A 23,565-nucleotide genomic window follows, 5' to 3' on the forward strand; every position below is an offset into this window, starting at 1 on the left:
AGGGTGAGGGTGAAATTGAGGTTTAGGGTTAGGGTTAGGATTAGGGTGAGGGGTAGAGTGAGGGGTAGGGTTAGGGTTAGGGTGAGGTTTAGGGTTAGTGTAACGGGTAGGGTTAGGGTTAGTGTGAGGATAAGGGTTAGGTTGAGGGTTAGGTTGAGGGTGAGGTTTAGGGTTATCGTTAGGTTTAGGGTGAGTGTTAGGGTCAGGGTTAGGGTTCAGGTTAGGGTAGGATTCAGGTTAGGGTGAGGGTTAGGGTTAGGGTGATGTTTAGGGTGAGGTTGAGGGATAGGGTGAGGGTGAGGGTTAGGGTTAGGTTTAGTGTGAGGATTAAGGTTAGGGTTAGTGTTAAGTTTAGGGTGCGGGTTAGGGTGAGGGTTAAGGTTAAGTCTAGGGTTAGGTTGAGGCTGAGGTATAGGGTGAGGGTTAGGGTTAGGGTGAGGGTTAGGGATAATGTTAGGTTAGGGTGAGGGTGAGGGTCAGTGTTTGGTTTAGGTTTACGTTTAGAGTTAGGGTGAGGGTGAGGGTGAGGGTTAGGATTAGTGTTAGGTTTAGGGTTAGGATGAGGGTTAGGCTGAGGGTTAGGGTTAGGGTTAGTGTGAGGGTTAGGGTTAGGGTTAGGGATAGATTTAGGGTTATCATAAGGTTTAGGCTGAAGGTTAGGGTTAGGGTTAGTTTGAGGGTTAGGTATAGGGATAGGGTAAGGGTTATGGTGAGGGTAAATGTTACGGTGAGTGTTAGGGTGAAGGTGAGTGTTAGGGTTAGGGTGAGCGTTATGGTGAAGTTTTAGGGTGAAGTTTTGGGTTAGGTTTAGGGTGAGGGTGAGGGTGTGGGTAAGTTTTAGGGTGAGGGTTATGGTGAGGGTGAGTTTTAGGTTTAGGGTGAGGGCAAGGGTTAGCGTAAGTGTTAGGGTCAGGGTGAGGGTTAGGGTTAGCATTAGGTTTAGGGTGAGGTTTAGGGTGAGTTTTTGCCTTAAGGTTAATGATAGGGAGAGGATTAGGGTTAGGGTTAGGTTTGTGGTGAGGGTTAGGCTGAGGGGAATGGTTAGGGTTAGGGTGAGTGTTAGGTTTAGTGTGAGGGTTAGGATTAGGGTTAGGGTGACGGTAAGGGTTAGGGTGAAGGTTACGGTGAGTGTGAGGTTTAGGGTTAGCATTAGGTTTAGAGTTAGGGTTAGGATGAGTGTTAGCGTTAGGTTTAGAGTTAGGGTTAAGGTGAGGGTGAGGATTCGGGTGAGGGTGATTTTTTCATTTAGGTACGGGTTAGGGATAGGGTTAGGGTGAGGTTTAGGGTGAGGGTGTGGTTTGTGGTTAGGGTTAGGGTTAGGGTGAGGGTGAGGGTGAAGGTTAGTGTTAGGATGAGGGTTAGGTTTAGGGTGAGGGTGAGGGTTAGGGTGAGAGTTAGGGTTAGGGTTATGGTGAGGGTTAGGGTTGGGTGATGTTTAGTGTGAGGGTAAAGGTTAGGGTGAGGTTGAGTGTTCTGTTGAGAATTAGGGTTAGGGTTAGGGTTAGGGATTGCGTTAATGTGAGGGTAAGGGTTAGGGTGAGGGTTACGGTGAGGGTGAGGTTTATGGTTAGGGTGAGTGTTAGGTTTAGGGTTAGGGTTATGGTGAGGTTGAGGGTTAGGGTGAGCAGTAGGTTTAGGGTTAAATTTAGTTTGCGGGTTAGGGTGAAGGTAAGGGTTAAGGTGAGGTTAAGGTGAGGGTGAGTTTTAGGTTTAGGGTGAGGGTAAGGGTTAGGGTGAGGGTTTGGGTTAGGGTTAGGGATAGGGTGAGGATTAGTGTTAGTGTGAAGTATAGGGAGAGGGTTAGGATTAGGGTTAGTATTAGGATAAGGGTAAGGGTGAGGGTTAGTGTGAGGGTGAGGGTTAAGGTTAGGGTTAGGGTTAGGGTTAGGGTTATGGTCAGGGTGAGGTTTAGGGTGAGCAGTAGGTTTAGGGTTAGTGTTAGTTTGCAGCTTAGGGTGAGGGTAAGGATTAGGGTGAGAATTAGGGTGAGGGTGAGGTTTAGGGTTAGGGTGAGGTTAAGGGTTAGGGTTAGGGTTAGGGTGAGGGTGATGGTGAGGTTTAGGTTTAGGGTTAGGGTTAGGGTGAGGGTTAGGATTAGTGTGTGTGTTAGTGTGATGGTGCGGGTCAGGGAGAAGGTGAGGGTTAGAATGAGGGTGAGGGTGAGGGTGAGGTTTAGGGTTAGGATTAGGGTTAGGGTGAATTTTAGGATTAGGGTTAGTTTTAGGGTTATTGTTAGGGTTAGAGTTTGGGTTAGGGTGAGGCTGAGGGTGAGGTTCAGCATTAGGGTTAGGTTTAGGGTTAGGGTGAGTGCTAGGATGAGTGTCAGGGTTTGGATGAGGGTGAGGGTGTTTCGGTTATGTAAGTGTTAGGGTTAGGGTGAGGATTAGGGTGAGGCTGAGGGTTAAGCTGATGTTAGGTTTAGTGTGATGGTTAGGGTTAGGGTTAGGGTGAGGTTTAGGGTTAGGTTGATGGTTAGGGTGAGGGTGAGAGTTAGGATTAGGAATAGAGTTAGTGTTAGGGTTAGGCTGAGGTGAAGGTCAGGGTGATGGTGAAGGTTAGAGTTAGGGATATATTTAGGTTCAGGGTTAAGGTTAGTGTGAGGGTTATGGTGAGGGTGAGGGTTAGGGCGAGGTTCAGAGTTAGTTTTAGGGTGAGGATTAGGATTAGGATGAGTGTTATGCTTAGGGTGAGTATGAGGGTTAGGGTTAGGTTGAGGATTAGGGTTAGGGTGAGGTTTAGAGTTAGGGTTAAGGTGAGAGTTAGGGTTAGGGTGATGTTTATTGTGAGGGTGAGGGTTAGGGTGAGGGTGAGTGTTCGGTTCAGGATGAGGGTTCGGGTGAGGGTGAGAGTTATTGTGTGGTTGAGGGTTAGGGTTACGGTGAGAGTTAGGTTGAGGTGTTGGGATAGGGATAGGGTTAGGGTTTGTGTGAGGGTAAGGGTTAGGGTGAGAGTTAGGGTGAGGGCGCCAGTGAGAGTGAGGGTGAGGGTGAGGGTTATAGTTAGGGTTACGGTGAGGCTGAGGGTTAGGGTTAGGCTGAGGGTTCAGGTTAGTGTGAGGGTTAGTGTGATGGTGAGGGTCAGGGTGAGGGTGAGTGTTAGAATGAGGTTTAGGTGAGGGTTAGGGTTAGGATTAGGATTAGGGTGAGTTTTAGGGATTGGGTTAGTGTTAGGGTTAGGGTAATTGTTAGGGTTAGGGTTAGGGAGAAGTTGAGTGTGATGCTGAGGTTTAGCGTTAGGGTTAGGGTTAGGGTTAGGATGAGAGAGGGGTTGAGGGTTAGGGTTAGGATTTGGGTTAGGGTTACGGTAAGGCTGAGGGGGAAGGGGAGGTTGAGGGTGAGGGTTATGTTTTGGGTTAGGTTTAGGGTGAGGGTTAGGGTTAGGTTTAAGTTTAGTATAAGGTTTAGGCTGAGGGTAAGGGTTAGAGTTAGTGTGAGTGTTAGGTTTAGGGTTAGGGTTTGGGTTAGGTTGAGGGTAAAGCTTAGGGTGAGGTTTAGGGAGAGGGTGAGGGTTAGGGTTAGGGTGAGGGTTAGGTTTAGGGTTATGGTTAGGTTTAGGGTGAGGGTTAGGGTGAAGTTTAGATTTAGTTTTAGGGTTAGCGTGAGGCTTAGGGTGTGGGTAAGTGTTAGGGTGAGTGTTAGAATGAGAATGAGGGTTAGGGTTAGGGTGAGGTTTAGGGTTAGGGTGAGTGTTAGGGTGAGGGTAAGGGATAGGGTTAGCATTAGCGTTAGGGTGAGGGTTAGGGTGAGGTTTATGGTTAAGGTTAGGTATAGTGTGAGGATTATGGTTAGGGTTAGGTTTAGGGGGCGGGTTAGGCTGAGGTTTAAGGTTACGGTTAGGGTGAGGGTTAGGTTTAGTGTGAGGTTTAGGGTTAGCATTAGGTTTAGGGTTAGGGTTAGGATGAGGATTAGGGTTAAGGTGATGGTTAGGTTGAGGGTGAGGGTTAGGGTTAGGATGAGGGTTAGGGTTAGGGAGAGTGTGAGGGTTAGGTTAAGGGTGAGGGTTAGGTATAGGATGAGGATTAGGGTTAGGGTGAGGGTGAGGATTAAGGTTAGGTTGAGAGTTAGGTTTAGGGTGAGGTTTAGGGTTAGGGTTAGTGTGAGAGTTAGGGTTAGGTTGAAGTTTATTGTGAGGGTGAGTGTTATGCTGAGGGTTAGTGTTCATGTGAGGGTGAGGGTTCGTGTGAGGGTTAGGGTGTGTTTGAGGGTTAGGGTTAGGGTGAGAGTTAGGGTGAGGTGTCGCGATAGGGTTAGGGTTAGAGTTAGTGTGAGGATAAGGGTTTGGGTGAGGGTTAGGTTGAGCGTGAGGGTTATGGTTAGCGTTAGGGTTAGGGTGAGGGTTAGGGTTAGTGTGATGTTTAGGGTGAGATTGAGGTTAGTGTGAGGGTAAGGGTGAGGGTGAGGGTTAGGTTGAGGTTGGGGGTGAGTGTGAGTGTGAGGGTGAGGGTGAGGGTTATCTTTCGGGTTATGATGAGGGTGAGGGTTAGGGTTAGGATTAGGTTTTGGGTTATTGTTAGGCTGAGGGTGAGGGTGAAATTGAGGGTGAGGGTTAGGGTTAGGGTTCGGGTGAGGGTTAGGGTTAGTGTGGGGGTTAGTGTGATGGTGAGGGTCAGGATGAGGGTGAGTGTTAGAATGAAGGTGAGGGTGAGGGTTAGGGTTAGGATTAGGGTTAGGGTGAGTTTTAGGTTTAGGGTTAGTGTTAGGGTGAGGGTTATTCTTAGGGTTAGGGTTAGGGTGAGGGTGAGGGTTAGCGTTAGGGTTAGGATTAGCGTTAGGGTGAGGGTGGGGTTGAGGGATAGGGTTAGGATTAGGGTTAGGGTTAGGGTAAGGCTGAGGAGGAAGGGGAGGTTGAGGGTGAGGGTTAGGTTTAGGGTTAGGGTTACGTTGAGTGTTAGGATTAGGTTTAGGGTTAGTATAAGGGTTAGGCTGAGGGTAAGGGTTAGGGTTAGTGTGAGTGTTAGTTTTATGGTTAGGGTTTGGGTTAGGTTGAGGGTAAAGTTGAGGGTGAGGGTTAGGGAGAGGTTGAGGGTTAGGGTTATGGTTAGGGTTAGGGTTAGGGTAAAGGTTAGGTTTAGGTTTTGGTTTCAGGTGAGGGTTAGGGTGTGGGTAAGTGTTAGGGTGAGGGTTAGGGTGTGGGTGAGGGTTACAGTTTGGGTGAGTGTAAGGGTTAGTGTTAGGGTTAGGGTGAGGGTGAAGGTTAGGGCTAGCATCAGGGTTAGGGTGAGGGTGAGGGTTAGGGTTAAGGTTAGTGATAGGGTGAGGGTTTGGTTTAGGGTTAGGTTTAAGGTGAGGGTACGGCTGAGGGGTAGGGTTACGGTTAGGGTGAGGGTTAGGTTTAGTGTGAGGATTAGGGTTAGGGTTAGGGTGAGGGTAAGTGTTAGGTTGAGGGTTAGGGTGAGAGCGCGGTTTAGGGTTAGCATTAGGTTTGGGGTTAGGGTTAGGATGAGGGTTATGGTAAGTGTGAGGGTGAGGTGTGGGTTAGGGTTAGGATGAGGGTTTGGGTGAGGGTGAGGGTGAGGGTTAGGTTTAGGGTGAGGATTAGGTTGAGTGTAAGTGTTAGGCTGAGGGTTAGGGTTAGGTTTAGGGTGAGGGTCAGGGTGAGGGTTAGGGTGAGAGTTAGGGTTAGGGTTAGAGTTAGGGTGAGGGTGAGTGTTTTTTTCAGGGTTAGGTGGAGGATTAGTGTGAGGGTTAGTGTTAGGATTAGTCTTAGTTTTAGGGTTAGGCTGTGGGTGAGGGTGAAAGTGAGGGTGAGTGTTAGGTTTAGGGTTAGGGTGAGGGGTAGTGTGATGTGTAGGGGTAGGGTTAAGGTGAGGTTAAGGTTTAGTGTGAGGGTTAGGGTTAGGGTTAGGTTTAGGGTTAGTGTGAGGATAAGGGTTAGGTTGAGGGTGAGATTGAGGGTGAGGGTTAGGTTTATCCTTAGGGTTAGGGTGAGGGTTAGTTTGAGGGTTAGGTTTAGGGTTAGGGTGAGGGTTAGGGTTAGGGTGATGTTTAGGGTGAGGCTTAGGATGAGGGTGAGTGTGAGGGTTAGGGTGAGGGTGAGTGTTAGGGTTAGGTTTAGGATTAGGGTTAGGTTTAGGGTTAGAGTTAAGGTGAGGCTTAGGTTTAGTGTGAGGTTAGGGTTAGGGTTAGGGTGAGGGTGAGGGTAAGTGTTTGGGTGAGGGTTAGGGTGAGGGTTAGGGTGATTTTTAGGGTTAGGGATTGGGTTAGGGTTAGGGTTAAGGTTATTGTTAGAGTTAGAGTTAGGGTTAGGTTGAGGGTGAGGTTTAGCGTTAAGGATAGTGTTAGGGTTAGGGTGAGTGTGGGATTGAAGCTTAGGGTTAGGATTAGGGTAAGGGTTAGGGTAATGCTGAGGTTGAATGGGAGGTTGAGGGTGAGGGTTAGGGTTAGGGTTAGGGTTTGGGTGAGGGCTAGGCTGAGGGTGAGGTTTAGGGTGAGGTTGAGGGTGAGGGTTTCGGTTAGGTAAGTGTTAGGGTTAGGGTGAGGATTGGGGTGAGAGTGAGTGTTAAGCTGAGTTTATTTTTAGGTTGAGGGTTAGGGTTAGGGTGACGGTTAGCATTAGGTTTAGGGTTAGTTTGAGGGTGAGGGTGAGGGGTAGGATTAGGGTTAGGTTGAGAGTTAGGGTTAGGGTTAGCGTTAGGGTGATGGTTAGGGAGAGTGGTAATGTTAGGGTTAGGGTCAGGTTTAGGTAAGTGTGCGGGTTAGGGTTAGGTTTAGGTTTAGGTTTAGGGTTAGGGTTAGGGTGTGGGTTAATGTTAGAGTTAGGGTTAGGGCTAGTTTGAGGGTGAGGGCTAGGTTTAGGAATAGGGTTAATGTTAGGGTGAGGGTTAGTGTTAGGGTAGGGTTAGGGTGATGGTTAGGGAGAGGGGTAATGTAAGGTTTAGGGTGAGGTTTAGGTGTGTGTGAGGGTTAGGGTTAGTGTTATGGTTAGGGTGATGGTTAGGTAGAGGGGTAATGTTAGGGTTAGGGTTAGGTTTAGGTGAGTTTGAGTGTTAGCGTTAGGGTTAGGGTTAGGTTGAGGGTTAGAGTTAGTGTTATGGTTAGGGTGATGGTTAGGAAGAGGGGTAATGTTAGGGTTAGGGTGAGTTAGTGTGAGTGTTCGGGTGAGGGTGAGGATTAGGTTTAGGCTTAGGGTTAAGTTTATGGTGAGGGAAAGGGTTAAGGATGAGGGTTAGGATTAGTGTTAAGTTTAGGGTGAGGGTTAGAGTGAGGGTTAGGATTAGGGTTAGGATGAGGGTGACTTATAGGGTGAGGGTTAGGGTTAGGATGAGTGTTAGGAATAGTGTTAGGTTAAGGTGAGGGTGAGGGTAAGTGTTATGTTGAGGGTGAGGGTGAGGGTGAGGGTGTGGGTTAGTGTGTGGGTGAGGGTTAGGGTTATGGTGAGGATTAGGTTTAGGCTGAGGGTTAAGGTTATGGTCAGGGTTAGGGTTATGGTTTGTTTTAGTGTGAGGGTGAGGGTTAGGGTTAGCGTTAGTGTTAGGGTGAGTGTTAGGGTTAGGGTTAGGGTGAGGGTGAGATATAGGGTGATGGTTAGGGTTAGGGTGCGGTTGGGGGATAGTGTTAGGTTAGGGTGAGGATGAGGGTGAGTGTTAGGTTTAGGTTTAGGTTTAGAGTTAGGGTGAGGGTGAGGGTGAGGTTAGGATTAGGGTTAGGTTTAGGGTTAGGATGAGGGTTAGGCTGAGGGTTAGGGTTAGGTTTAGTGTGAGGGTTAGGGTTAGGGCTAGGTTTAGGGGTATGGTGAATGTTAGGGATAGATTTAAGGTTAGCATAAGTTTTAGGCTGAGGGTTAGGCTTAGGTTAGTGTGAGGGTTAGGTTTAGGGTTATGGTGAGGGTTAGGGTGAGAGTGAGGGTTAGGGTAAGGGTGAGTGTTAGGGTGAAGTATAGGTTTAGGGTTAGGGTTAGGGTGAGGGTGAGCGTGTGGGCAAGTGTTAGGGTGAGGGTTAGTGTGAGGGTGAGTTTTAGGTTTAGGGTTGGGTTTAGTGTGAGTGTTAGGCTGAGGGGAAGGTTTAGGGTTAGCTTGAGGGTTAGGGTTAGGGTTAGGGTGACTGTAAGGGATAGGGTGAGGGTTAGGGTGAGTGTGAGGTTTAGGGTTAGCATTAGGTTTAGAGTTAGGGTTAGGATGAGTGTTAGGGTTAGGTTTAGGATTAGGGTTAGGGTGTGGGTGAGGCTTAGGGTTAGGGTTAGGGTGAGGGTTAGTTTTAGGGTGAGGGCTAGGGTGAGGGTGAGGATTAGGGTGAGGGTGAGTGTGAGGGTGAGGTTTTCGGTTAGGTAAGGGTTAGGGTTAGGGTTAGGGTGAGGTTTAGGGTGAGGGTGTGGGTTGGGGTTAGGGTAAGGTTTAGGGTCATGGTGAGGGTTAGGGTGAGGGTTAGGGTTAGGGTTTGGGTGAGTGTTAGGGTTAGGGTGATGTTTAGTGTGAGGGCGAGGGTTAGCGTGAGGGTGAGTGTTCTTTTGAGAATAAGGGTTAGGTTTAGGGTGAGGGATAGGGTTATTGTGAGGGTAAGGGTTAGGGTGAGGGTTGGGGTGATGGTGAGGGTTAGGGTTAGGGTGAGGGTTAGGTTTAGGGTTAGGGTTATGGTGAGGGTGAGGGTTAGGGTGTGCCGTCGGTTTAGGGTTAGGGTTAGTTTGCAGATTAGGTTGAGGGTAACAGTTATGGTGAGATTTAGGGTGAGGATGATGGTTAGGGTTAGGGTGAGGGTAAGGATTACGTGAGGGTTAGGGTGAGGGTTTGGGTTAGGGTTAGGGATAGGGTGAGGATTAATGTTAGTGTGAGGGTTAGGGTGAGGTTTAGGATTAGGGTAAGTGTGAGGATAAGGGTTAGTGTGAGGGTTTGGATGATGGTGAGGTGTTGGGTTAGTGTTAGGGATAGGGAGAGCATTAGGATGAGGGTTAAGTTTAGGGTGAGTGTTAGGGTTAGGTTTAGGGTGAGGGTTAGGGTTATGGTGATGTTTTTGGTCAGGGTGAGTGTTAAGGTGAGGGTGAGTGTTAGGTTTAGGATTAGGGTTAGGGTTAGCGTTAGGGTGAGTGTTAGGGTGAGGAGAAGGGTTCCGGTGATGGTGAGGATTACGGTGTGTGCAAGGGTTAGGGTTAGGATGAGGATTAGGTTTAGGGTTAGGGTTAGGGTTATGGTGAGTTTTAGGGTTATGGTGAGATTTAGGGTGAAGTTAAGGGTTAGGGTTATCATTAGAGTTAGGATGAGGGTTAGGGTTAGGGTTAGGTTTAGGGTGAGGTTGAGGGTGAGTGTGAGGGTTAGAGTTTGGGTTGGTGTGAGGGTTAGGGTTAGTGTGAATGTGAGGGTGAGGGTGAGGCTTAGGGATATGGTAATTTTTAGGATGAGGTTTAGGTTTAGGTTTAGCATTAGGGTGAGGTTTAGGGTGAGGATAAGAGTGAGGGTTAGGGTTAGGTTCAGGGTTATAGTTAGGGTAAGGTTTAGCATTGGGGTGATGTTGATTGTGAGGGTGAGGTTTAGGGTGAGGGTGAGTGTTAGGGTGAGGGTGAGGGTTCGGTTGAGGGGGAGGGTTAGGGTGTGGTTGAGGGTTAGGGTTAGAGTGAGGGTTAGGGTGACTGTGATGGTTAGGGTGAGGGTTAGTGTTAGTGTTAGGATTAGTGTAATAGTGAGGGTTAGGGTGAGGATGAGGGTTAGGCCTAGCGTTAGGGTGAGGGTAAGGGTTTCAGTTAGGAAAGGCTTAGGGTTACGGTTAGGGTGAGGATTAGGTTGAGGGTGAGGTTTAAGGGGAGGATTAGGGTTAGGTTGAGGATTAGTGTTAGGATTAGGGTGAGGGTGAGGATTAGAGTTAGGGTTAGGGATAGGGTTATGTGAGGGAAAGGGTTAGGGTGAGGTTTAGGGTGAGGGTGAGGGTTAGGGTTAGTGTTAGGGTTAAGGTGAGGGTTAGTGGGAGGGTTTGTGTTAGGGGGAGGTTTAGGGTTAGGGTGAGGGTTAGGGTTAGGATGAGGGATAGGGTGAGGATTAGGGTGAGGGTGAGGATGAAGGTGAGGGTTTCGGCTAGGAAAGGCTTAGGGTTAGGGTTAGTGTGAGGGTGAGGATTAGGGTGAGGGTGAGGTTTAAGGTGAGATTTAGGGTTAGGGTGAGGATTACAGTTAGGTTTAGGGTGAGGGTTAGGATTAGGGTGATGTTTAGGGTGAGGTTGAGGGTTAGGGTGAGGGTGACGGTGAGGGTGAGGGTGTAGGTGAGTATTAGGGTTAGGGTGAGGGTTAGGGTGACAGTGACATTAAGGGTTAGTGGGAAGGTGAGGGTTACGCATAGGGCTAGGGTGAGGGTTAGGGTTAGGGTTAATGTGAGGGGTAGGGTGAGGGGTAGCATTAGGGTTAGTGTGAGGGTTAGGGTTAATGTGAGGATTAGGGTTAGTTTTAGTGTGAGGATAAGGGTTAGGATGAGGGTTAGGGTGAGAGTGAGAGTTATGGTTAGCTTTAGGGTTAGCATGAGGGTTAGGGTGAGGTTTAAGGTGAGGGTTTGGGTTAGTATGAGGGTTAGGTTTAGAGTTAGGTTTAGGGTGAGGATTAGGATTCGGGTGAGGTTTAGGGTAGGGTTAGGGTGATGGTTCGGTTTAGGGAGAGGGTGAGTTTTAGGGTGAGAGTGACGGTTAGGGTTAGGGTGTGGGTTAAGGTGACGGTGAGGGTTAGGGTGAGTTTCAGGGTTAGGGATATGGTGAGGATTAGTGTTAGGGTTAATGTTAGGGTTAGGGTGAGGGTAAGTTTTAGGGTGAGGTTTAGGGTGAGGGTGTGGTTTAGGTTTAGGTTGAGGGTTAGGGTGAGCGTTAGGGTGAGGGTTAGGTTTAGATTTAGGAATAGGGTGAGGGTTAGGGTGAGGTTTAGTGTTAGTGTTATGGTTAGGGTAAGGGTTAGAGTGAGGTTTAGGGTGACGGTGAGGGTTACGGATAGTATTAGGGTTAAGGTTAGGTTTAGGGTCAGGGTTAGGTTTAGGTTTCCTGTGACGGTGAGTGTTAGGGTTAGCATTAGGGTTAGGGTTAAGGTGAGGGGGAGGATTAGGGTTAGGGTTAGGGTGAGGGCTAGAGTTAGGGTTAGGGTAAGGTTTAGGTTTCGGGTGAAGGCGAGGGTGAGGTTTAGGATTAGGCTTAGGTGTAGGTTAAGGCTTAGGGTGAGGGTGAGGGTGAGTGTCAGAGTTAGGTTTAGGGTGAGGGTTAGGGTTATGGTTAGGATTAGGGTGAGGGTGAGTGTTAGGGTGAGGGTGATGGTGAGGGTGAGGGTGAGGCTGAGGTTGAGGGTGAGAGTGAGGTTTTGGGTGAGGGTTAGGGTTAGGGTGAGCGTAAGGGTTAGGGTTAGGGTAAGTTTTAGTTTTAGGATTAGGTTTAGGGTTAGCATGAGGGTTAGGGATAGGGTTAGGATTAGGGTGATGGTTTTGGTTAGGTTTAGAGTTAGGGTGAGGGTGAGGGTTAGAGTTTGGATTAGGGTTAGGCTTAGGGTTAGACTGAGGGTGAGGTTGAGTGTGAGTGTGAGGGTTAGGGTTAATATGAGGGTTACCTTTATGGTTAGCGTTAAGGTTAGAGTGAGGGGTAGGGTTAGGGCTAGGGTTAGGATGAGGGTTAGGCTGAGAGTTAGTGTTCGTGTGAGGGTAAGGGTTAGGGTGATTGTTAGCGTGAGAGTAAGGTTTAGGGTTAGGCTTAGGGTTAGGGTGAGGTTAGGGTGAATGTAAGTGTTAGGGTGAGGTTTAGGGTGAGTGTGAGTGTGAGTGTTAGGGTTAGGGTTAGGCTTAGATTTAGGGTTAGGCTGAGGTTGAGGGTGGGGGTGAGGATTAGGGTTAGGATGATGATTAGGGTTAGGGTTAGTGTTATTGTTAGGGAAAGGTTAGATTTTCGTTGAGGGTGAGGTTGCGGGTGAGGGTTAAGGTTAGGGTTAGGGTGAGGTTTAGGGTTAGGGTTAGAGGTAGGGTTAGGTGTAGGGTGAGATTTAGGTTTAGGGTTAGGGTTAGTGTTAGGGTTAGGCTTAGGGTTAGGCTAAGGTTGAGGGTGGGGTTGAGAATTAGGGTTAGGTTTAGGGTTAGGGTTAAAGTTAGCGTTAGGGTTAGGGTTAGGGTTAGTGTTAGTGTTATGGTTAGCGTTTAGTTTCTGATGAGGGTGAGGTTTATGGTTAGGGTTAGGTTTAGGTTTAGGGTTAGGGTTAGTGTTATTGTTAGGGTTAGGGTTAGAGTTAAGTTGAGGGTGAGGGTGAAGTTTAGGGTTAGAGTGAGATTTATGGTGATGTTTAGGGTTAGGGTTAGGTTGAGGGTGAGGTTCAAGTTTAGAGTTAAGTTTAGGGGGAGGGTTAGGTGAGGGTTAGGGTGAGGTTGAGGTTTAGGGATAGGCTTAGAGTTAGGATTAGGGTTAGGGTAAGGGTGAGTGTGAGGTTTAGGTTTAGGGTTAGGCTTAGGCTTAGGGTTAGGCTGAGGGTGAAGGTAGGTGTGAGGGTTAGGGTTATGTTTAGGGTGAGAATTAGTGTTAGGGTGAGTTTTAGAATTTGGATTAGGCTTAAGGTGAGCGTGAGGGTTAGGGTTAGGGTGAGGGTTAGGGTTAGGATTAGGGTTAGAGTGAGTGTGAGGTTTAGGATTAGGTTTAGGGTTAGGGTTATTGTTAGTGTTATGGTTAAGGTTACCTTTGCTGTGAGGGTGACGCTGAGGGTGAGGTTTAGGTTTAGGATTAGCGTTAGTGTTAGGGTTAGGGTTAGAGTTAGGATTAGTGTTATTGTTAAGTTTACTGTTAGAGCTATGGTGAGGGTGAGGGTGAGGGTGAGGGTTAGGTTTAGGGTGAGGGTGAGGGTTTGGATGAGGGTTAGGGTTAGGATTAGTGTTAGGGTGAGGGCTAGGGTGAGGGTGAGGGTTAGGGTTAGGGTTACGGTTAGGGTTACGGTTAGCTTTAAGGTTAGCATGAGGTTTAGGGATAGGGTGAGGTTTAGGGTGAGCGTGATAGTAAGCATAAAGTTGAGCGTTAGGCTGAGGGTGAGGGTTAAGATAAGGGTGAGGGTCAGGGTTAGGGTGAAGGTTAGGGTAAGGTTGAGGGTTGGGGTTAAGGTGAGGGTGAGGGTTAGATTGAGGATTAGGGTTATGTTGAGGGATATGGTTAGTGTGAGGGTTAAGTCTAGGGTTAGGGTTATTGTTAGGGTTAAGGTTACGTTTAAGGTTATGGTGAGGGTGAGGGTTAGTGTTAGGGTTAGGGAGAGGTAAAGGTTTAGAGTTAGGGTTAGAGTTAGGCTTAGGTTGAGGGTGAGGTTTAGGGTTAGAGTTAGTGTTAGTTTTAGGGTTAGGGTTAGGGTGAGGGTTAGGTTGAGGGTTAGAGTTCGGGTTAGGCCTATTCTTAGGCTTAGGCTTAGGCCGAGCTTGAGGGTGAGGGTTAGGGTTAGGGTTAGGGTGAGGGTTAGGGTTAGGTTTAGGCTTAGGGTTAGGCTGAGGGTGAAGGTAGGTGTGAGGGTTAGGGTTATGGTGAGGATGAGGATTAGTGTTAGGGTGAGTTTTAGAATTTGGATTAGGCTTAAGGTGAGCATGAGGGTTAGGGTTAGGGTGAGGGTTAGGGTTAGGATTAGGGTTAGGGTTAGGGTGAGGGTTAGGATTAGGTTTAGGGTTAGGGTTATTGTTAGTGTTATGGTTAAGATTCCCTTTGCTGTGAGGGTGAGGCTGAGGGTGAGGGTTAGGTTTATGATTAGCTTTAGGGATAGGTTTAGAGTTAGGATTAGTGTTATTGTTAAGGTTAGGGTTAGAGTTATGGTGAGGGTGAGGGTGAGGGTGAGAGATAGGGTTAGGGTGAGGGTTTGGATGAGGGTTAGGGTTAGGATTAGGGTTAGGGTGAGGGCTAGGGTGAGGGTTGGGTTAGGGTTAGGGTTAGGTTTAGGCTTAGGCTGAGGGTGAGGTTGAGGGTGAGGGTTAGGTTTAGGGTGATGGTTAGGGTTACGGTTAGGTTGAAGGTTAGCATGAGGTTTAGGGATAGGTTGAGGGTTAGGGTGAGTGTGATGGTAAGGGTAAAGTTGAGGGTTAGGGTGAGGGTGAGGGTTAAGATAAGTTTTAGGGTTAGGGTTAGGGTGAGGTTTAGGGTAAGGTTGAAGGTTAGGGGTTAAGGTGAGGGTGAGGGTTAGATTGAGGATTAGGGTTAGGTTTAGTGTGAGGTTTAGGGTGAGGATGAGGGTTAGGCTTAGGGTTAGGGTTAGGGTTTGGTTTAATGTGAGGGTGATGGTCAGGATTAGGGTTAGGTTTAGGATTAGGGTTAGGATTACTTTTAGGGTTATAGTGAGGGTTAGGGTTAGGGTTAGGCTTAGGCGTAGGTTTAGGCTGAAGGTGAGGGTGGGGTGAGGATTAGGGTTAGGGTGATGGTTAGGTTTAGGGTTAGGTTTAGAATTATGGTGAGGGTGCGGTTGAGGGTTAGGGTTAGTGTTAGGGTTAGGGTGAGGTTTAGGGTTTGGGTTAGCGTTAGAGTTAGGTTTAGGGTGAGGTTGAGTTTTAGGGTTAGATTTAGGGTTAGTGTTAGGGTTAGGCTTAGGGTTAGGGTTAGGGTTATTGTTAGTATTATGGTTAGGGTTTAGTTTGCAGTGAGGGTGAGGTTTATGGTTAGGGTTAGGTTTAGCGTTAGGGTTAGTGTTAGTGTTATTGTTAGGGTTAGGGTTAGAGTTATGGTGAGGGTGAGGTTGTGGGTGAGGTTTAGTGTCAGGGTTAGGTTGAGGGTGAGGTTTAGGCTTAGTGTTAGTCTTAGGGCGAGTGTGAGGTTTAGGTTGCGGTTTAGGCATACGGTTAGGGTTAGGATTATTTACGGTGAGGGTGAGTGTCAGGGTTAGGGTTAGGGTTATGCTTAGGCTTAGGGTTAGGCTGAGGGTGAGGGTGGGGATGAGGGTTAGTATTACAGTCAGGATGAGATTTAGGGTTAGAATGAGGGTTTGGATGAGGTTTAAGGTTAGGGTTAGGGTTTGGTTTAGGGTGAGAGTGATTGTGAGGATTAGGGTTAGGCTTAGGGTTAGGGTTATGTTTAGGTTTATAGTGAGGTTTAGGGGTAGGGTTAGGTTTAGGCTTAGGCTTAGGGTTAGGCTGATGCTGAGTGTGGGGATGAGGCTTAGGTTTAGAGTGATGGTTAGGGTTATGGTTACTTACATTGAGGGTTTGGATGAGGGTTATGGTTTGGATTAGGGTTACTGTGAGGGCTAAGGTGAGGGTGAGGGTTAAGGTTTGGCTTAGGATTAAGGTTAGGCTGAGGCTGAGGGTGAGGGTGAGGGTGAGGGTTAGGGTGATGGTTAGGGTTACGGTTAGGGTGAGGGTTAGGATGAGGGTTAGGGTTAGGGTGAGGGTTAGGGTGAGCGTGAGTGTGAGGGTTAGTGTGAGCGTGAGGGTGAGGTTGAGGGTGAGGGTGAGGGTTAGAGTTTAGGTGAGGGTCAGGTTTACTGTTAGGGTTAAGTTTAGGGTGAGTGTTATGGTTAGGATTAGGATGATGGTTAGACTGATAATTTAGGGTTAGGGTGAGGGAAAGGTTTAGAGTGATGTTAAGGGTTAGCGTGAGGATTAGGTTTTGGATTAGGGTTATGGTTAGGGTGAGGGTTAGGGATAGGTTTAAGATTAGGGTGAGGGTTTTGGTTAGGATTAGGTTTAGCGTTAGGGTGAGAGGTAGGGTTAGTTTTGGATTAGGGTTAGGGTTAGGTTTAGGCTGAGGGTGAGGTTGAGCATGACAGATAGTGTTAGGGTTAATGTGAGGGTTAGGGTTAGGGTTAGCATTAAGGTTAGGGTGAGAGTTAGGTTTAGGGTTAGGATGAGGGTTAGGCTGAGGGTTAGGTTGAGCGTGAGGGTTAGGGTTAGGGTTAATGTGAGGGTTAGGGTTAGGGTTAGCATTAAGTTTAGGGTGAGGGGTAGGGTTAGGGGTAGGTTTAGGATGAGGGTTAGGCTGAGGGTTAGGTTTAGGGTTCGGGTTCGGGTAAGGGTTTGGGTGAGGTTTAGGGTGAAGTTGAGGGTTAGGTTTAGGCTTAGGTTTACGGTGAGGGTTAGGGTGAGGGTTAGGGTTAGGGTGAGGGTGAGGCTTAGGGTGAGGGTTAGGGACAGGGTTAGGGTTAGGTGAGGGTTAGGGATAGGGTTGTGTTTAGGGTGAAGGTCAGGGTTAGGTTTAGGGTTAGATTTAGGGTGAGGGTCAGTGTGAGGGTTAGGTTATGTTTAGCTTTAGGGTTAGGTTTAGGCTGAGGCTGAGGGTGAGGGTGGGATTTAGGGTTAGGGTTAGGGTTAGAGTTAAGGTTAGGGTTAGGGTTGGGTTGAGGGTTAGGGTTAGGGTTAGGAAGTGCGTTTGGCTGAGGGTTAAGGTTATGGTTAGGGTGAGATTTAGGTTTAGTGTGATGGTTAGGATGAGGGTTAGGCTGAGTGTTACGGTTAAGGTTAAGGTGAGGGTAAGGGTTAGGGTTACTGTGAGGGTTATGGTTAGTATAAGTGTTAGGGTGAGGGTGAGTGTGAGGGTTAGGGATAGGGTTAGGCTTAGGCTTAGGGTTAGGCTGAGGGTGAGGGTGGGTGTGAGGGTTAGTGTTACAGTGAGGGTGATGATTTTGTTTAGAGTGAAGTTAGGATGAGGTTTAGGGTTATAGTGAGGGTGAGGGTTAGGGTTAGGGTAAGGGTTAGGGTTTGGATTAGGGTGAGGGTGAAGGTTAGGATCAGGGTTAAGGTGAGGGTTATTTCTAGTGTTATGGTTAAGGTTACCTTTGCTGGGAGGGTGAGGCTGAGGGTGAGGTTTAGGGTTAGGATTAGGGTGAGGGTGAGGGTTAGAGATAGGGTTAGGGTGAGGTTTAGGGTTAGGGTGAGGGTTAGGGTTAGTGTGAGGGTTAGTGTTAGGGTAAGGGTTAGGGTTAAGGTTAGGGGGTGGGTTAGGTTCAGGGTTAGGGTTAGGGTTAGGATTAGGGTTAGGGTTAGGGTGAGGGTTAGGTTGAGGTTTAGGTTTAGGGTTAGGATTAGGTTTAGGATTAGGGTTAGGGTGAGGGTGAGTGTGAGGGTTAGGGTTAGGGTTAGGCTGAGGCTGAGGCTGAGGGTGGGTGTGAGGATAGGTGTTTGGGTGATGGTAAGGGTTAGGATTAGGGTGAGGGTTAGGATGAGGGTTAGGGTTAGGATTAGGGTTTGGGTGAGGGCTATGGTGAGGGTGAGTGTTAGGGCTAGGGTTAGGCTTAGGCTTAGGTTTAGGCTGATGGTAAGGTTGAGGGTGAGGGTTAGGGTTAGGGTGATGGTTAGGGTTACGGTTAGCTTGAAGGTTAGGAGGAGGTTTAGGGTTGGGGTTTGGGTTAGGGTGAGGTTGATGGTAAGGGTAAATTTGAGGGTTAGGCTGAGGGTGAGGGTTAAGATAAGGGTGAGAGTTAAGGTTACGGTGAGGGTTAGTTTAAGGGTGAGGGTTAGGGGTTAGTTTGAGGGTGAGGGTTAGATTGAGGATTAGGGTTATGCTTAGTGTGAGTTATAGGGTGAGGACAATGGTTAGGGTTAGGTGAGGGAAACGGTTAGAATTAGGGTTAGGGTGAGGGCTAGGGTGAGGTTGAGGGTTAGGATTAGTGTTAGGGTGAGGTTTAGGGTTAGGGTGAGAGTTACGGTTATTGTGAGGGTGAGTGTTAGGGTTAGATTTAGTGTTAGGGTGAGGGTAAGTGTTAGGGTGATGGTTAGGGTTAGGGTGAGGGTTATTGTTAGAGTGAGGGTTAGGATGAGGGCTCGGGTTAGGATTAGGGTTAGGGTGAGTACTAGGGTGAGGGTGAGGGTTACGGTTAATTTTAGGCTTAGGCTTAGGGTTACGCTGAGGCTGCAGGTGAGGGTGAGGGTTAGGGTTAGGGTTAGAGTAATAGTTGGGGTTACCGTTAGGGGGAAAGTTAGGATGAGTATTAGGGTTAGGGTGAGGGTGACGGTAAGCATAAAGGTGAGTTTTCGGCTTAGGGTGAGGGTTATGGTAAGGGTGATGGTTAGGATTAGGGTGAGGGTGAGGGTTAGATTGAGGATTATTGTTAGGGTTAGTGTGAAATTTAGGTTGAGGATGAGGGTTAGGGTTAGGTTGCGGGCTAGGTTGAGGTTGAGGGTTAGGGTTATGGTGAGATTTAGGGTTAGGGTGATGGTTAGGGTTAGTGTGAGTGTTAGTGTTAGGGATAGGGTTAGTGTTAGGGTGAGGGTAAGTGTTAGGGTTAGGGTGAAGGTTATGATTAGGATGAGGGTTAGGGTTAGGGTTGGGGTTATTGTTAGGGTTAGGGTTAGGGTTACGTTTACGGTGAGGTTGAGGGTGAGGGTGAGGGTTAGGGTTAGGATGAGGTTTAGGTTTAGGGTAAGGGTTAGAGTTAGGATTAGGGTGAGGGTGAGGGTTAGGATTAGAGTTAGGGTTAGCATTAGTGTTAGGGTTAGGGTGAGGGTTAGGGTTAGGGTTAGGCTTAGGCTTTGGCTTAGGCCAAGCATGAGTGTGAGGGTTAGGGTTAGGGTTACGGTGGGGTTTAGGGTTAGGTTTAAGGTGAAGGTAAGGGTGAGGATGAGGGTTAGATATAGGGTTAGGGGGAGGTTTAGGGTGAGGGTTAGGGTTAGGGTTAGTGTTATGGTTAGGGTGAAGGTGAGCTTTAGGTTGAGGTTTAAGGTTAGGTTAGAGTTTCGGTTAGTGTTAGGTTTAGTGTTAGGGTTAGGGTTTTTGTTAGGTTGAGGGTAAGTGTTAGGGTGAGGGTTTGGGTTAGGGTGAATGTTATGGTTAAGGTGAGGGTTAGGAGTACGGTTAGGGTTATTTTTACGGTTAGGTTTAGGGTTACAGTTACTGTGAGGGTGCGGATGAGTGTTAGGTTTAGGTTTAGGGTGCGGTTTAGGGTTTGTGTTAGGGTTAGACTTAGGGTTAGGGTCAGGGTGAGGTTTAGGGTTAGAGTTAGTGTTAAGGTGAGGGTTGGTGTGAGGGTTAGTGTTAGGGTTAGTGTTAGGGTTAGGGTTAGGGTGAGGGTTAGGGTGAGGGATAGGGTTAGGGACAGGGTTAGGTTTAGGATTAGGGTTTGGGTGAGGGTGAGTGTGAGGGTTAGGGTTAGGCTTAGGGTTAGGCTTAGGGTTAGGCTGAGAGTGAGGGCGAGGGTTAGGGTTAGGGTGAGGGTTAGGGTTAGGGTTAGGGTGAGAGTTAGGATGAGGGTTAGGTTTAGGATTAAGGTTAGGGTGAGGGCTAGTTTGAGGGTGAGGTTTAGGGTTAGGGTTAGGGTGAGGTTTAGGGTTAGGGTTACGTTTAGAGACAGGGTGAGGTTTAGGATTATTGTTATGTTGAGGGTGAGGTGTAGGGTTAGGTTGAGGGTTAGGACTAGGGCTAGGGTTAGGGTGAGGTATAGGGTTAGGTTTAGGGTGAGGGTTAGCATGAGGGTTAGGTTTAGGATTAGGGTTAGGATGAGGTCTATGGTGATGGTGAGGGTTAGGGTTAGGTTTAGGGTGAGGTTTAGGGTTCAGGTTAGGTTTAAGGTTAGGGTGAGGGTTAGGGTTAGGGTTACGGTGAGGGTCAGGGTTAGGGTTAGCTTGAGGTGTAGAATTAGGTTTAGGGTTAGAGTGATGGTTAGTGTTAAGAATAGGGTGACGGTTAGGATGAGGGTTAGGGTTACAATTAGGGTTAAGGTGAGGGCTAGTGTGAGGGTGACGGTTAGTGTTAGTGTTAGGGTGAGGTTTAGGATTAGGATTAGGGGTAGGGTTAGGGTGAGGGTTAGTGTTAGGGTTATGGTGAGGGTGAGGGTTAGGTTTGGGGTGAGGGTGAGGGTGAGGACGAAGGTGAGGGTGAGGGTTAAGATTAGTGTTGGGGTTAGGGTGAGGATCAGGTTGAGGTGTAGGTTTAGGTTTCGGTTTAAGGTTAGAATTAGGGTTACCGTGAGGGTGAGTGTGAGGGTTAGGGTTAGGGTTAGGCTTAGGCTTTGGGTTAGGCTGAGGGTGAATATGGGGATGAGGATTAGGTTTAGAGTGATGATTCCGGTAATGGTTAGGTTGAGGGTTACGATGAAGGTTAGGGTTAGGATTAGGGTTAGGGTGAGGGCTAGGGTCAGTGTGAGGTTTAGGGTTAGGGTTAGCCTTAGGCTTAGGGTTAGGCTGAGGCTGAAGGTGAGGGTCAGGGTTAGGATTAGGGTGATGGTTAGGGTTACACTTAGGGTGAGGTTTAGGGTGAGGGTTAGGTTTAGGGTGAGGGTTAGGATGAGGGTGACATTAAGAGTAAAGGTGAGGGATAGGCTGAGCTTGAGGGTTATTGCAAGGGTGAGGGTTCGGGTTAGGGTTAGTGTGAGGGTGAGAGTTAGATTGAGGATTAGTCTTAGGGTTAGTGTGTGGTTAAGATGAGGATGAGGATTAAAGTTAGGGTGAGGGCTAGGGTGAAGTTGAGGGTTATGTTTAGGGTTAGGTTAGGGTTAGGGTTAGGGTGAGGGTTAGGATTAGTGTTATGGTGAGGGTGAGGGTGAGGGTGAGGGTTAGGGTTAAGGTGAGGGGTAGGGTGAGTGTGAGGGTTAGGGTTAGTGTTAGGGTGACGTTTAGGGTTAGGGTTAGTGTGAGGGTTAGGATGAGGGTTAGGGTTATGGTGAGGGTGAGGGTTAGGGTTAGGGTGAGGGTTAGGGTTAGGATGAGGGTTACATGAGGATGAAGCTTAGGATTAGGGTTAGGGTTAGGATTATTGTTAGTGTTATCGTTATGGTTATGTTTGCAGTGAGGGTGAGGCTGAGGGTGGGGGTTATATATAGGATTAGTGTTAGGGTTAGGTTTAGGCTTAGGATTAGTGTTATTGTTAGGGTTACAGTTACGGTGAGGTTGAGGGTAAGGATGTTAGTGTTAGTGTTAATGTTAGGTTTAGGGTGAGGGTTAGGTTGAGGTTTAGAGTTAGGGTAAGGGTTAGGGTTAGTGTTAGGGTTAGGGTTAGTGTTATTCTAAGGCTTAGGGTTAGAGTTACATTAAGGTGGAGGGTGAGGGTGAAGTTGAGGTTGGGTGTGAGGATTAGGGTTCGGGTGATGGTTAGGTTTAGTGTTAGGTTGAGGGTTAGGATGAGGGTTAGGTTTAGGATTAGGATTAGGGTGAGGGCTAGGGTGAGGTTGAGGGTTAGGGTTAGGGTTAGGCTTAGGGTTAGTCTGAGGGTGAGGCTGAGAGTGAGAGTTAGGGTTAGGGTTATGGTTAGGGTGAGGGTTAGGATGAGTGTTAGGGTTAGGGTGAGGGTTAGGGTGAGGGTGATGGTACCGTAAAGGTGAGGGTTAGGCTGAGGTGAGGGTTAAGATATGGGTAAATGTTAGGGTTAGGGTTAGGGTGAGAGTTAGGGGGAGGGTTAGGGTTAGGGTTAGGATTACGGTTAGGAATAGGGTTAGGGTGAGGGTGAGGGTTTGTACTAGGGATAGGTTTGGGGTTAGGCTTAGGGTTAGGCTGAGAGTCAGAGTGAGGGTGAGCGTGAGGGTTAGGGTTAGGGTGAGGGTTAGGATTAAGGTTAGGGTGAGGTTTAGTGTTAGGGTTAGTGTTAGAGTTAGGGTTCGGGTGAGGAAGAGGGTGAGGTTTAGGGTTAGGGTTAGTGTTAGAGTTAGGGTTCGGGTGAGGGAGAGGGTTAGGGTTAGGTTTAGGGTTAGGGTGAGGTTTAGTTTTAGGGTTAGGGTTAGATTTAGGGTTAGGGTGAGGGAGAGGGTGAGGTTTAGTTTTAGGGTTAGGGTTAGATTTAGGGTTAGGGTGAGGGAGAGGGTGAGGTTTAGGGTTAGAGTTAGGGTTAGGGGGAGGGTTATGGGGAGGGTTAAGGTTACGGTTAGTGTAAGGGTTAGGGTTAGGGTGAGGGTTAGTTTGAGGTTTAATGTTAGGGTTAGGGTTAGGTTTAGGATTAGGTTTATATTAAGGGTGAGTTTGAGGATTAGGTTTAGGCTTCGGCTTAGGCTAACGGTTAGGCTGAGGGTATGGGTGGGGATGAGGATAAGGTTTATAATGATGGTTAGGGTTATAGTTATGTTAAGGTTTAGGAGGAGGGTTAGGGTTAGGATTAGGGTTAGGGAGAGGTCTAGGGTGAGGGTGAGGGTTAGGGTTAGGTTAAGGCTTAGGCTTAGGGTTAGGCTGAAACTGAGGGTGAGCGTGATGGTTAGGGTTAGGGTGATGGTTGGGGTTACCCTTATAGTCAGGGTTAGGATGAGGATTAGTGTTAGGGTGAGTGTTAGGGTGAGGGTGACAGTAAGGGTAAAGGTGAGGGTTAGGCTGAGGGTGAGGGTTATGGTAAGGGCCAGCGTTCGGGTTAGGGTTAGGGTGAGGGTGAGTGTTAGATTGAGGATTAGTGTTAGTGTAACTGTGAGGTTTAGGGTTAGGATGAGGGTTAGAGATAGGGTGAGGGCTAGGGTGAAGTTGAGGGTTAGGGTTAGGGTTATGGTGAGGTTTAGGTTTAAGGTGAGATTTAGGATTAATGTTAGGGTTACGGATAGGGTGAGGGTGAGGTTTAGGGTTAGAGTTAGGTTTAGGGTGAGGGTTAGGGTTAGGGTTAGTGTTCGGGTGATGTTTAGTTTGGGGGTGAGGGTTGGTGTTAGGGTTAGGATTAGGATTAAGGTTAAGTTGAGGGTGAGTGTTAGGGTTAGGGTTAGGATTAGAGTTAGGGTGAGGGTGAGGGTGAGGATTATGGTTAGAGTGAGTGTTGGGGTTAGGGTTAGAGTGAGGGTTATGGTGAGGGTTAGGCTTAAGCTTATGGTTTGGGTATGGGCTAGGGTGAGGGTGAGGGTTAAGGTTAGGGTTTGGGTGAGCGTTAGGTTGAGGGTTAGGTTTAGTGTTAGGGTTAGTGTTGGGGTTAGAGTTAGGCTTAATGTTAGGCTGAGGCTGAGGCTGAGGGTGAGGGTTAGGGTTAGGGTGATGGTTGGGATTAGCGTTAAGGTGAGTGTTCAGATGAGGATTAGGATTAGGCTGAGGGTTAGGGTGAGGGTGACAGTAAGGGTAAAGGTGAGGGTTAGGCTGAGTGTTCCGGTAAGTGTGAGGGTTAGGGTTAGGGTGAGGGTGAGGGTTAGATTGAGGATTAGTGTTAGGGTTAGTGTGCGGTTTAAGGTGAGGATGAGGGTTAGTGTTAGGTTGAGGGCTAGGTTGAGGTTTAGGGTTAGGGTTAGTGTGAGGTTTAGGGTGAGGATGAAGGTTAGGGTTAGGTTGAGGGTGATGGTTAGAATTAGGTTGAGGGTGAGGGCTAGGGTGAGGGTGAGGTTTAGGGTTAGGGTTGGGGTTAGAGTGAGGTTTAGGATTAGGGTGAGGGTTAGGGTTAGTGTGAGGGTTAGTGTTAGGGTTAGGGTTGGTGTTAGGGTTAGGGTAAGTGTTAGGGTGAGGGTTAGGGTCAGGGTGACTGTTATGGTGAGGGTGATGGTTAGAGTTAGGGTTAGGGTTTTTGTTAGGGTTAGGGTTAGGGTGACCCTTACAGTGAGGGTGAGGGTTAGGGTTAGGTTTAGGGTGAGGTTTAGGGTTTGGGTTATGATTAGAGTTTGGCTTAGGGTTAGGATTAAGGTGAGGGTGATGATGAGTGTGTGGGTTAGGGTTAGGTTTAGGGTTAGGCTTAGGGTTAGGGTAAGGGTGAGGTTGAGGGTGAGGGTGAGAGTCAGGTTTAGGGTGAGGGTTAGGGTTAGGTTTAGGTTGAGGGTGAGTGTGTGGGTTAGGGTTAGTGTTAAGGTTAGGCTTAGGGTTAGGCTGAGGGTGAGGGTGAG

The sequence above is a fragment of the Dipodomys merriami genome, unplaced genomic scaffold (assembly GCF_024711535.1).
Source record: "Dipodomys merriami isolate MVZ:Mamm:240054 unplaced genomic scaffold, mDipMer1.0.p SCAF_79, whole genome shotgun sequence".
In the NCBI taxonomy this organism is placed as follows: Eukaryota; Metazoa; Chordata; class Mammalia; order Rodentia; family Heteromyidae; genus Dipodomys; species Dipodomys merriami.